Here is a 15085-nt window from a genome sequence, read left to right on the forward strand (position 1 = left end):
GCAATTACCTGATATGCATGAGCAATTGCAGTAACTCGCACACATAAACAAGGTGTAAATTTCCTGTGCACATAGAAACACCTGTTTGCTAACACTTGCACTCACTATTTAAGGATGTGCAAGTGTTAGCATTTGCATCTAGAGAACTCATTAGAAAGAACTGGGTTTATTTTGTTGGTGAAAATATGAATACTTGCTGGTGTTAGATAACAAGCTCATGCACAAGTGTTCCCTTTGTAGCAGGTGTTTGTGTGTGGGAAGTACAGATGTGTAAGAAATTTTACACACACACACACACTCAGGTGCTGGTATAGGTCCAGTTTAAAGTTTACCCCTAAAGGAGATAAAGAGTTGTATAGCTAAAGAGCTATCTTGCCATTTGTCATATCCTATGTATATATAACCTAGTAGCATAAAGGTATGCAAAGTATTCCATAAATGTTCTCTTTGGCCATGTGCACTACACTCTGTGTCTGAGTTGAGCAGGCACAAATGTTCCCAGAAAGCAAATTTCAAAGTTGCACCAGTGAGTTTGCATAGAATCAAATTTTTAAATTTATACATATAAAGATTTGTGCCAGAAGTATTTGAACACTGTCCAACCAGGGAACAGAAGCAATACCATGTGACTTATCTGACCTATCACAACTGAACAATCTAGGAATAACAAATGCCAAATACAGAGCACTGTTCACAATCAATCTATGGACAGTTATAAATATTGTTAAAAAATAGTCAAATGCTTTCACAAAGTGACTACATTTGAGAATATACCAATTTGTTTGCTGATACTATAAACAAAAGTGGTTAAATTTGTCAGATAAATTATTTAATAACCATATGTCCAACAAATACATATACACTTTATGTAATATTTATACATACACACACACACATATTGCAGTATGAAATGTTAAATACATTTCAGCCCATATGCCCAACTCAACTCAGGCTGATAAGAGTTGCAGGAACAGCCAATCCAGCAATACATTTGAATGTTAGTTGGCAAAGCTACTTTAGTGGCCTTGAAAGCAGTAATGAATCAGCAAAGGGGGAGCAACAGGGAAGCTGTCAAGGAGTTTAGGAAAAAAAAAGCTGGATGAACAGATGCACAGCCAGAGGTGTTGAGGAAGAAATAAACAGACTATCAAGTGACCAAGATAGAAATGGTATAGAAGCTGTTGAGTTTGAAAGAGAAAGGATGCATTGGTGAGCAAATAGTAGTATTGCTTGAGTATGTGTGTAGGATATGGAGCTGGAACATATATTAAGATTACCTAACATAATTTATACAATAAAAAAAAGTCTATAATTCCATCTCTTATTTGTACTGATAACTATAGAAGATGGTCCAGCTTGACTCTCATTGTATGTGGCATCAAATTTCACAGCTGCCTATATAAATAACATATAAAATTAAATCAGAGGTAGACTTAACATCCCTGAACTTTTGGGTAAAATATGGAAACTCAGAATCTGAACCCAGATCCAGAACTAAATTCTGGAGAACTCAAAACAGAACTCCTCACTGATATTTATAACATAATTTGGAATGAAAAAAACAATCTGATAATGCTTTGGGTCAAAACTCATTGGCCAATTATTCCCTTTCAAAATATCTGTATTCTAATCATTGAATGAGAGAGAAAGAGAGAGAGATTTAGAATCCTAGCAAAAGGATTAAGAATATATTGAGGATTATAAATTCTAAAGAAGCAAATGACTTAACATTTTTAAAACCTATATCTTCCCTATAAAATATTCATGCGTTGGATGGTTTGGGGTTTTTTTAAAATGTCATCAATCTTTTTTCGTGCTCAAAAGTGAATCCATGTGGTACATTACCTGTCACAGGAAGTGGGAAATGTCAGTTCTCTCAGAAGATTCTTGAGTCAGGATCATCTGCAATTGAACTTCTCCCCTTTTTTTTTCTTTTTCTTTTTCTCAGCTTGTTATTTATTGATCATATTGTGAGCTGCCCCAGCATTGCCTATTCACACCACTATACAATTCAACATACCGTGACTCTTACTGTGACTTTTGAATCTCTCCATCTCTGCTGATTGCTTCACCTGTTCTTACTGTGAGCATCCCTACTGCAACTCCCAGGGGAAGTCAGACACTGTGCTGCTCTCATGCCTCTGATATGGGTAACTAACACTGTGAAGCTCACTTGGGTTATTCTGGGGAACTCTTCAAAGCCATATGTCCAATACACACCTTGTATTTGTTTATTACCCATGTACATGCATAATGTAGTTTCTAGACAGACATTAGACTATTATAATGCGGCACTAGCAGAGGAATGGAATACAAAACAAAAGAGATGATGCCACTTTAGCTATTTGTTAGACACATCTGAAATACCTTGTGCAGCAATGAGGGAAAGATCACTGCCTTGCGGAACAGGTGACAGCCAAGCCTGAAGAAACTGGTTTATAAGGAAAGGTTAAAGGAACTGGACTTGTTCTCTTTGGGAAAAGAGAAACTTGAAGTTGATGTAATAAGAGATTTCAAGGCTTACAGGGTTCATTTCCACCTCCCCTCCCCCCCTCCCCCCCCCAGTATGTAGTTCAAAACTAAGGTACTGAGTCTAAAACAATGTATGGAGTGAAAATATATAAGAATATTTAGGGATAGGTATTTCACAGAAAGGATAATAACACACATTTGAAATGGGTAGTTGACAGGAAAGACAGTGACATGGAGACAAAAAATGAAATCAAGAAACACCTAGGTTTATTTTAGAGAAGACAGTAAAAGAGCATTATGTAAAAGCCAAGCAGAAAAGAAAATTCAAATATACTCACAGCCCTGAACAAATCTTCAGGTGGTCTGTTCCATCAGCTTGCTGAAAATAAGGTAAGAATTTTAAATTATTCGATTTTTACAGCCTACCTCACTTTAAACTGGGGACTGGGGAGAGAGAAAAATGTAAAACATGACTGGAGAAATTCTTTTCAATAAATAACTCTTGGTGATTAATTAGCTGCAAGTGAAGAGATGAAATTTAAATATACTTAAAACTAAAAGACCAGAAATTCAGCTAGTATAAATCAGTATATCTCCATTGGAACTATGAAGATTTATACTGGCTGAAAATTTGGCTTTTAATGTAAAAAATCAGTTCCTCCTTCACTTAGCTGCCAAGGGCTGAGTGTACAGTTATCAGTTTCTCCTCTAAAGTTGGTAGTATCTCTTAACATTGACTGGAACAGTTGGAACTACAAGAAATGCATCCCTCAGTGGATACGAGGTCATCAGCTGTTGAACGAGAAGCAACCTGAGCCCACTTGAAAATGCAAAAGACCTTTAGTTAACCTTTTGTTCAAAAAAAAATGAAACATATTTTAAAGAAACTATTTTTAAAAGTGTTCTTTAAAAAAATTAAAAAAAACTCAGCTGTGTCTTCTTTAACTTGTATAATGTTTTATAAAAGCAGTAACAGAGACACCTGTACTGGATGCCTGCACATCTCTAGCACTTAATGGCACTCAGCCTTTGGCTTCATACCTTGCAACCCAGCTGAGAGTCATGTGACAAGATTTTGTTCTCACAGTTGCTTGCTGAAAAAAACTTTATTTGTGTGTGAACAAGTATTTTCATGCATGAATTAGTGTATTTGCACTACAAGTGCTCACCCCACATAGCCTACATTTACTGGGTGTGTGTGTTTGGAAAAGAGGGTGTCAGAGACAGGAAGAGAATAGGAATTGAGAAAAAAACATTTTTAAAACAAACAAAGGCCCAGATTTGGAAAGTGGCATCTGATTCAGGTGCATGAGTTTTAGGTATCTAACTTCATGTACCTATGGCCTGATTGTCAAAGGTGTTGAACACTCACAAATCCAACTGAAGTCAATGGGAACCTGGTGTTTTCTGTACTTCTGAAAATCAGACTATGGCAAGTACTACTGCTGGCTGGAAAACATTTTTTCCCATGGAAAAGATCAACAAACATGAAAAAAAATTGCTTTCTTTGAAATTTTCAGCAGAAATTTTTGACTTTTCAATTAAAAAAAGCCCTGAAAACCAACAATTTTCAGATTTCATCCTTCCTGTTTTATGATCAAAAAAATAAAAATTTTGAGGAAACAGGCACATTCTACCGAAAATTTCATTTGGTCAAAATCCCAATTTTCCATGAAGAAAAAAAAGTGTTGATGGAAAGTTGTCTACCATCCCTTTTGAGTACCCAAAACTTGAGGCACACAAAATCAGTGGACATTTTCTTTAAAAGTGGCCTAAATAAACACAACTGAGTGATCACTCATCATGAGCAATTAAGAGAAGCTAAAGGTAGGGTAAAAGGGGATGTCACTGCAGAAAAATCTCTGTTCTGAAGTCATTTCTTAAATGTTTCAGCCCAAGCCATGGAGCGAGGTGCTTGCAGTGTGGCCAGATATCAAGGCAGTTGCGGAATCAGTGTCTAGATACAACTGCCCTATGGAACAAACTCTAAGTGTATATAGTTCTGTGGTAACAAGGATACCCATCAGGCTGATTTCAAGATGCTGCTGGAAGGAATGAAAGCCACCAGCCCTAACTCCATCAACAGGGAAAAACAGGAGGGGGCAGGGATCACAGCAAGTAGCAGTATCAGTCAGGAAAGGGAAGGCCCACAGCGACAGTAATTAGCTGGTGTGAATATGACAAGAGAAAACTGAATGCAGACAGCCAATAAATCTACATTACAGCTTTCTCTATCCCTCAGTAAGGAAAAATTCCAGCTATTTAAAAATCTGGGCTCCACCATTTGTTACCAAATATTGATACTTGTGCAAAAAGGACAAGAAAAGCTTTCAAAGTCCTAAAATGTCTTAGACTTGTTTACCTCCTGCTACCTGTCTCTCTCACTGAAGTAGCTCCAACTAACTCTCTTTCTCTGTCTCAAATCCTCAAATATTTCTTTAGGTACTACCATAGCTCCTATTGATATGTTAGGTCATCCAATAAGCAAACATAAATCATAGCACATGATCTAGCTGACCATGTACAGAGCTCAAATAGCAAATACCAAAAACTGATTGCTTGAAAGAGCACTTGCTACATACAGCTTGCAAACATTCCAGAGGTCCACATTTGCTCATAAAACTGTTCATTTAACAATTATGAATAATGAACAAATCTGTAGAAATGAGAATCTATTTGTGGGCAATTTGATTATAAAAAATAGGCCAAATAAAATGAACAAATAATTTTCCCAACAAATAATTTCATATGTCTAATTGTGAAGATAAATATCTCTGTTCAGATCCATCTAAAAAGAATGCTGGCAAGATGTACAGAATACATAAAGAAGAAAGAAAGAATGCATATGATCCCAGCGTACCTCTTTAGAACCTTGGCAGTTGACCTTCCCAGATTGAGAATAATGAGCTGTTTGGATGACTAGTACTGCATCCAGTGGCTGATTATATTTTCCCCCCCCCACAAAAAATGTAATCCAACTCTGCTAAAGAGTGCCAAAGATAAATATCGGCCATGGGAGGCTTCGCCATTAGCATCCTTTCAAGGAGCATGAAAAAGAATCAGGTAATTGAACATTGTAATCAAATGAATTTGTGATAGCTCTTCACTTTGAATTTCTTTAGAGGGTTTTTTTTAAACCATTGCCAAAGGGGGGGGGGGAATCAGAAATAAAAATGTTTCAAAGCCCAGAATTTACTTTAATATATTTTTCCTTACAAACTGTCCCCAGCCCCTTCTTCTTTTTCTCTTATGAAATTCCCAGTCTTCAGCTATTGTGGCTCAATAGCTCCCCTCACACACTTTTGCAACTGTAAGCACTCAGGGGTTCCACTAAAAGGGTGGCTGGATGCAGCTTCAGAACTAATTGTATCCTACAAGTTATAGAATTATGCACCAACAGCTAAAAGGACACAATTACAAGTTGAACTATTGTGACATACACTGTGTAATGTCATACAAACAAATGCAATGTTTAGTAAACATAAACCTCTTTGTCATTTTGTATTTATTTATACAGGTTTAAAAAATAAAGCACACATTTAAAAAATATAATTTCTCTACTGTATCTCTGTAATAATATGCACTTTTCTGAGAGGCTGAAAGATGGGGCAAAAATGAGTTTGAGAAATAGGGAATGACTATTAGATTGCATTAAACTGCAAAGAGAATATTTTAATTCAGCACCCTGCCATAGCCTCCTTGGGGGCTGTTTCAACTTATCATGTCAATTAAGAATTGGCTTGTTAAGGAACCAAAATTCTACTGATTAGCGAGACCTTAACTAGGTCATCACATAGAAGAGTGAAATGCTCCAAAGAAGCTGTTATGGTCCATTGGGTTGATAAAAAAAATACTGAAGAGCTTATAAAGTTAGATTCCCCCTTCTGCTACACAGCATATGTGGGAGTAAAAGGAAAAGAAAATGGGTTGAAAAGCTGTGAAGCTAGTGGACAAGAAGACACATCATGACACACTCCTTCCCCTTCCCATAAGCCAGTGGAAGTCACTCTGAAAGGACACCCAATGGTGGGCCGCCTGGAGGTTTGAGCGAAGATTATGGCTTCATGAGGATGAACTCAGGGGGGTTAATACTGTTCTAAGCAGCAAACCTTCCAACCTGAGTCTTTTGCACTGGCAGAGAGGATGATAAAGCACTGGGACAGCCAAGTAGCACAGGTCGTCAAAGCAGGAAGAGAACAGGGACCAGTATGGAGAGCCAGGAACTCAAAAAGTTGCCTCAAGATCCATGGATTTAGAGCATGATATTCCTCCATAAACTCAGATTACATGGAATTTAAAGGGGGTGCCTCTCATTCGTATGAAGATTTTTTCCTATCTGTATCTCCCCACTCCCTTTCCTTTCTCTTCTCCCCCTCCCCCCCCACCTGCCCCCAGCCAGCCCACCACATCTCCTTGTGGGATATACAACAGCAAAGGGAGCACATAGGTCAATTCCTACATTTACACAACAGGCCTTTCAGGCCAAATACAGCTCTGACTGAAATGGGCATAACATCCATTGATTTCAATGGAAGGTCAATGATGTTTTTCATGCAGTAGGACTGACTACATGCTCCTCTTTCCATGTGAAAAACACAAGAAAGAGTAGGGGAGCATATGCCCCAAACAATAGTATCTTAAGCACGAGTAAGAAAGCTATCATGCATGACATTTTTATTAGTACTTTTAAAAGAAGACTTACTACCTTAAAAACAAATTAAGGCCTCAATCCTGCAGACACAATGGATTCAATGGGACTATCCACAGGCTTAAAGTTAAGCATGTATGTAAGTGTTTGCAGGAATCTGGCCTTAACTAAAATAAAATTTACCACAAAGAAAAGAAATTTAGAGTTGACTCCTTTATAAATCTCCTTCCATTACTCATTCCTTCAAATGCAAATATTGGCATGGGATTTGACATATAGCGACCACACCTAAAAAAATAAATCATTATTTGCCAATGGTTATCATGCAGTTTTTGAAAGGCCAGTTTTTTTACCTATTCTTAGAATAAGGCCATGTCTACACTACTACTTATGTCAGCAATACGTATGTCGTTCAGGGATGTGAAAAAACACCCCCCAAGCAACATAAGTTATGGTGACATAAGGGCTAGTGTGGACAGTGCTATGTTCACTGTCTATGTTGGCTTAATAAGACTAAAATAAAGAGCCCTTTAGTAGCTGGTATTTTCTCCCTGCGAAGATACTTACGGTAATGAAGTCACCTCTCAGTCTTCTTTCTGATAAACTAAATCAATTAAGTTCACTATCAGCCATTTTCTCCAGCCCTCACATTATTTGTGTGGCTCTTTTCTGCACTCTCTCCAATTTTTCAACATCCTTTTAAAAATATGCCAGAACTTATGCAGTATTCCAGTATTTGTCTGGACAATGCTATATACAGAGGTAAAATCACCTCACTACTCCTACTCTATTTATATATCCACGAATCATATCAGCTCTTTTTGCCACAGCATTGTACTAGGAGCTCATGTTGACTGTCCACTCTGACCCCTAAATCCTTTTCAGAGGAACTGCTTTCCTGGAGAAAGGCCATTGTTCTGTAGGCATGGCCTGCATTCCTTGTTCCTAGACGTATAACTTTGGATTTGGCTTCATTAAAATGCATCTTGTTTGAATGGGCCCAGCTTACCAAGTGATCCAGATTGCTCTCTATAACTGCCATCTTCATCAGTAGTTACTACTCTGCCAATCTTTGTGTCATCTGCAAATTCAATCAGTAGTGATTTTATATTTACTTCCAGATCATTGATGGAAATAGCATTGGGCCTGATATGGACCCCTACAGAACGCAAATAACACCACCCTCATTTAATAATGATTTGCCACTGACAACTATTTTTAGATCTATCTGTTAACCAGTTCTTAATCCATACAACATGAGTTTTGTTGATATTGTATAATGCTATTTTTTTCAGAATGGCATGCTGTACTATGGCAGGTGCCTTTCATAAGTCTATCTAACAAACTTACAGTCTCATCAAAGAATGAAATCAGATTAGTTTGACAAGATCTATTTTCAGTGTTGACTGGCATTAATTATATTCCTATCCTTTAATTCTTAATTAACTGAATCTCATATAAGCTTTTCCATTATTTTGCTAGGATGACCTATAGTTACCCAGGTCACCCTGCTTGCCCTTTCTCAATATTGGCACAACTTTACAACTCTTCTGGAATTTTTCCCAGTAATCCAAGACATTAAACATTAATAACACTGGGCCAGAGAGCTCCTCAGACAAGCTCTTGTCTCAGGAGCTCTTGGGTGCATGTTATTGGGGACTTTTGATTTAAAAATGATTATCCATAGCAGATTTTGTCTAACATCCTCCTGAGTTACTAATGGACTGGAAAGTACTACATCAGATACAAGTATATCATCCTGCTTCTTTCCAAATACAGAACAGAAATATTTATTGAATATTTCTGCCTTTTCAGCATCATTATTCACAGTACTACCATATCCATCTAGTAATGGTCTATACCACTGTTATTTCCTTTGTTTCTGATATACTTTAAAAAAACTTGTCCTTGGCCCCACTAAATATGGATTTTTCCCTGCTGTCTTTAGCTTCCCTTATCAATTTTCTATACCTCGTTACTTCTAATTTATTCTGATTGCAGTCTGCTTCCTCTTTTTTCCATATGTTATTTTTTTTTTCCACTTTCCTTCTTAATCAGGATGGGCTTTTAACCAAAGTTATTTCTTTTTTTCAACTGTGGATAGACCAAAGAGCTATCTATTATCAGAAATCCCTTCCACATGTAGGTACTTTTAGATAAGGATGTTGAGAAAAGGGGGTTCTGTGCAAGGATCAGTGGGTGGGGCTAAGAAGAGAAAATGAGGGTTGTGTGCAAGGAAGCCCTGTGTTAGGGAGACTGGGCTTTGCCTCTGGGACTGGAATGAGGAGCACAATCCCTCTGCAAAACATCAGAGCTTGAACAACTCCCCACAGAGCTGCTGAGGGAGAACAGAGCAGGCATGCAGGAAGAGTCATTAAAGTCCAGAAACATCAGTGCCTATTAGTGACGCCCGACTCCATCCATCCACCTATTTATCTAGCCCCAGTCTTTCCAATATAGTCCTTCTCCCCACTCAGGACAATGCACCTACTGTTTCCCATCTGCCCCTTCCCAATCATCTCTATCCCTTCACAGCTCTGCTCACCCTCCTCCCAAGCTGCCTCAACCCCAGAAAGAAGCACTTTGGGAAGTCACCACTGTGTCTTGATGCTTGAGGAGACACTTGACATGTGTGAGGAGAGCACGGAGATGTGAGGGGTCACAGAAGAATCAGTGGGTAAGTGAGAAGCTGGGGCAGAGAGCAGGGAAGGGGGGAGGGGAACATCTGTATTCCTCTATCCATCATCTCCTCAGTTCTAGAAGAAAAACAACGAGAAGTCCCTGTGGCACCTAGAGACGAGCACATTTATTTGGGCATAAGCTTTCGTGGGCTAAAACCCTAAATCCCTAATCAGATGCATGGAGTGAAAAATATGGTAAGCAGTATAAATATTACAGCACATGAAAAGATGGGTCTTGCCTTACCAAGTAGGGGGTCAGTGCTAATGAGGCCAATGCAATCAAGGTGGACGTCACCCATTTCCCAACAGTTAACAAGAAGGTATGAAGAAAAGGAGTACTTGTGGCACCTTAGAGACTAACAAATTTATTAGAGCATAAGCTTTCGTGAGCTACAGCTCACTTCATCGTGAGCGTAGCTCACGAAAGCTTATGCTCTAATAAATTTGTTAGTCTCTAAGGTGCCACAAGTACTCCTTTTTTTTTTGCGAATACAGACTAACACGGCTGCTACTCTGAAAGAAGGTATGAGTATCAGCAGAGGGAAAATTACTTTTTGTAGTGACCCATCCACTCCCAGTCTTTATTCAGGTCTAATTTGATGGTGTCCAGTTTGCAAATTAATTCCAGTTCTGCAGTTTCTCACTGAAATCTGTTTTGGAAGTTTTTTTGTTGAAAAAAATGTCACTTTTAAGTCTGTTATTGAGTGACCAGGATGACTTAAGCGCTCTCCTACTGGTTTTTGAATGTTACAGTTCTTGACATCTGATTTATGTCCATTTATTCTTTTGCATAGAGACTGTCTGGTTTGACCAATGTACATGGCAGAGGGGTATTGCTGGCACATTATGGCATATATCACATTGGTAGATGAGCAGGTGAATGAGCCCCTCATGGTGTGGTTGATGTGGTTAGGTCCTATGATGGTGTCCCTTGAATAGATATGCGAACAGAGTTGGCAACAGGGTTCATTGCAGGGATTGGTTCCTCAGTTAGTGTTTTTGTTGTGTGGTACATAGATGCTGGTGAGTATTTGCTTCAGGTTGGGGGGCTGTCTGTAAGAAAGGACTGACCTGTCTCCCAAGGTCTGAGAGAGTGAGGGATCCTCCTTCAGGATAGGTTGTAGATCCTTGATGATGCGCTGAAGAGGTTTTAAGGTGGGGCCACTTCCACCTTAATTGAATTGGCCTCGTTAGCACTGACCCCCCACTTAGTAAGGCAACTCCCATCTTTTCATGTGCTTTAATATTTATACTGGTTACTGTATTTTTCACTTCATGCATCTGATTACGTGGGTTTTAGCTCACGAAAGTTTATGCCCAAATAAATTTGTTAGTCTCTAAGGTGCCACAAGGACTCCTCGTTGTTTTTGCTGATACAGACTAACATGGCTATCACTCTGAAATCAGTTCTAGAGGGAGGTTTGACCTTGTGGAGCAGGAGTCTGACTTTGATTAACATGATCTGATCGGTCATATGGAATTTCTCCTCTAGTGAAGCTCAGGTGGTTCATCAGAAGAAGCTGACTGCTCTGCTCCTGAGGCATCACCATTGATAAGTCTCCTTCCTCTGCCTACAGGTAGGAGCCAAAGGTGAAGTAGTTCTTCATCACTGGTTGCAATATTAGCTTTGAAACAAGATATCAGATTATGGAGGAGCAGGAATGACTCAATAGTTAGGAGAAAAGGAGGACTTGTGGCACCTTAGAGACTAAAAAATTTATTTGAGCATAAACTGAATGCATCCGATGAAGTGAGCTGTAGCTCACGAAAGCTTATGCTCAAATAAATGTGTTAGTCTCTAAGGTGCCACAAGTCCTCCTTTTCTTTTTGCGGATACAGACTAACACAGCTGCTACTCTGAAACCTGTCAATAGTTAAGGTTGTAGCAGGGTTTCTGTTTAAAGCCCAATTTTCAAACCTCTTTGAAATCCACATGCATCATTAGATTGGCTTTAAATCTGGCATGGCAATTCAGGGTCTGGAATAGTTTTTATGTGCCAAGTCTGCGATCATTTTCTCAAGGACCCACCAAACATTGTGTGATTTTAAAATTAAAACTTTTACACGCAGGTAGGAGGAAGAACCTAAAACTGACAGGACTGGGCTACCCCGTGTGTGAGCTAATATCCAGCATAAGCTCTAAAATTTACAAAAAGAAGCTAGTTATTGGAGCTGGTTTTGTGTTCTGGAGAGCGCAACACCACAATGACTGAACGTCTGGGTTCTACTGGACTAAGCACATAGTCATAATGAATAATTTATCTGATAGAATATCTACAAGCAGATCAGTTTTCTCAAATATACTCAAATTATTTAGTATTATTTAACAAAATTTTGATGAATTTTTTAACTCTATGGATTAACTGCAGTTATTCTTTCCAAGTATATGCTTGTGAAATTCACTGCAATGAAGAGATGTATACCACTTACAAGGCTTAATAGGACATACATGATGCATAGGTCTGGTGGGGAGTTACTGCATAAAGGTGAAATTTACATCCAATTTTACATCTACTTGAGCTGTGTTGAGTAGTTATGATTGGTCAGGTAAGACACAAGGTTTTGTTTCTGTTCTCTGTCTGGGACCCCAGTTCTGCAAGGGTCTGATTTTTCTGGGGCCTGTCCAGCAAAGCCCTTAAGCATGTGTTTAACTTGATGCACAAGTAGTGTCACTGCACTCAATGGGATTACTCATATGTTTAAAGTTAAGCTAATGCTTAAGTACTTTGCTGGATCATAAACAGGTGCTCAGTACCTAGAAGGACTGAGCCCTGAATGTGCACATGAACATTTCTGGTGCAAATACTCACATATTTGAATTTCCACAAATACTTGCACATGAGACTTTGAAACTGACTTTTCTGGACCATTCATAGCACTTCACTTCAATTTCACTAATGTTCACAAATATTAAAAGGGACATGAACATGATCAAGGGGGATACATTTTAAAATTAATTTGCACAGAAAATGTTTAACGTTGAATTTTTTCTTCCAATCACCTCCTGCAAGGATCCAAATTTCAATTCTCTTTCCCCACAGCTGACGTCTTATCCTACTCCCATTAGAGTCAATGGGCTTAATTTACCATTGCACGGCATCATGTGTAGTCATTTGCATTTGCTCTGTACAGGAGTAAATGAGGACAAAAAGCTCAGGGCAATGGTGAATCTGGCCCAATGGGAGTTTTGCTGTTGACTTCAGCAGAAATAATGTAAGGCTCCTGCCCATAAAATAAAGGGCTAGTCCAAAGGGGCTTATAAGATTTCCTGCCATTTCATTCTAGCAACAAAAAATCCATCTTTATATTCTCCATGTAATGTACAGATAATTGCACTATTCCTTTAGTAGAAGGCTAGTGAGCACTTTCCCTTCAGGTTGATGGTAATCTATACACTAGCCAACAGGTGGAGCTTTCTTTCACTCTCTCCTTTAGAAATGTCTGAGATGAGAAAAATCAAAGTTGTTTCTTCCATGAGATTTTGGGCGGCCAGTGAACATTATAAAAGGTGAACATTATGAAATACATGTGCTGCAATTACTACTTCACAGCAGCACCTGCTGTATTATATGCTTAATATATATCAGTCCATTAAACAGCTCATCATATTCTTTAAGAATATCTTTTGCAACCTTTTCAGTAGATAAGTTAGATACCCTGTATTCAGGAGTTACATTATACAAGCTGCATCACCTGCATTTACAGAATGCTCTTCTTTCTCTATTTCAACCTGCCAGAAAAAGTCATTTCCAAATGTCAAGAATACATTGATCCAGGGAAGAATGTCACTTGGAAAAGGCATGCTTTCTTTACAAGAAACCAGATGTTAGCTGAGACCACTGATCATTCTGTTACCAACCTATCTATTAAAGTTAAGTCATGTAAATCTGAATAGTGATTAGTTGGCCTAATTACAGTCAGGAATATGTTTGTGGGAGGAGGGGATTCTCAGACAAAAAAGGAGGGAAGCATGGGGAAGATCAGAGAAAAGGAAGAAGAGATTGAGAGGAGAAAAGATATTGAAAGAGCATAACAGAAATAAAAAGACAAGATGGGAAACAGGTGCGATAGAGGGAAAGAAAAAGACAGAAATTACATTAGAGACAAATGTTTGGGGAAAACCAGAAAGAAAGAAAAAAAGAGAAAAGATGTACCACAGTATACTCTCAATGGAAAGAAAATAACAGTGAAGGAAAGGAAAAAGGAAGAAGAAGGAAGAAAAATACAAAGGAAAAATGGTAAGTTCAAAAACAATTATCACTTAAAAGAAAGTGTAATGTCAAAATCCCGGGGTGAAATCCTGGCCCTATTGACGTCAATGGGAGGTTTGCTCTAACATTTAAACCTCTACCTGAAATCAAAGCTATGGGTCCTTGCATGTGTGTATATCTCACTGAAGTCAATAAGAGTTGTGTGCAAAAGGACAAAATTTGAACGTATGCCTTTTTTTGGCATAGAAAATGTAAACATAATGTTCTTTCCTCACCTGTACTGCTCTGCTGTCTGATTATCTGTGGCCTAAGATACCCATTTGTAGTCCTTCTCCAATGATGGCTTCAAGAGGAAGAGAAGGCAGAAAGCACATATTGTCTGTGCTTAGCACATAATCATTAATAGACCCAGCAGCAGCACCACAACAATCTCAGATAACGGGGCCACTAGCCTTGAGTCAGCTCTTCTGTATTTTTTTCCTGTTGCTTGCAAAATTGACCATATTTTACTTATTTATTTTGTCCATAAATACTGTTCTCAGCTGAAAAGTATTGCAAACTCATTCAAATTTCATGAATTCACAATGGGTCTTCTGCAACATATCTGTGAAGAAAAAAAAACCCAAAACAAAACTCTTTTTCCCCTAATTTTCAAAGGACAGTGACAAATGTCTGAATAACTGAAAATGATTCAACTATTTAATCCTTCAGATTTGCAGCTTTACCCATGTACAATGTCAATTCAAATGATTGGAATATTACACCATGACCCCTGGAGCTAATGCATATCCAGCCCATCCACTAGATCAGTGGTTTTCAACCTGTGGTCCATGGGCCCCCGGAGGTCCGCAAACTATCTATAAGGGGTCCACAAAAGGTTGTCATTACTATAGAACAGTTATTTTCAACCTATGGTCTAAGGACAGGTTTCAGAGTAGCAGCCGTGTTAGTCTGTATCCGCAAAAAGAAAAGGAGGACTTGTGGCACCTTAGAGACTAACAAATTTGTTAGTCTCTAAGGTGCCACAAGTCCTCCTTTTCTTTCTATGGTCTAAGGACTTCCTGGGAATCTGC

This window comes from Dermochelys coriacea, chromosome 1 (genome assembly GCF_009764565.3).
Source record: "Dermochelys coriacea isolate rDerCor1 chromosome 1, rDerCor1.pri.v4, whole genome shotgun sequence".
Taxonomy (NCBI): domain Eukaryota; kingdom Metazoa; phylum Chordata; order Testudines; family Dermochelyidae; genus Dermochelys; species Dermochelys coriacea.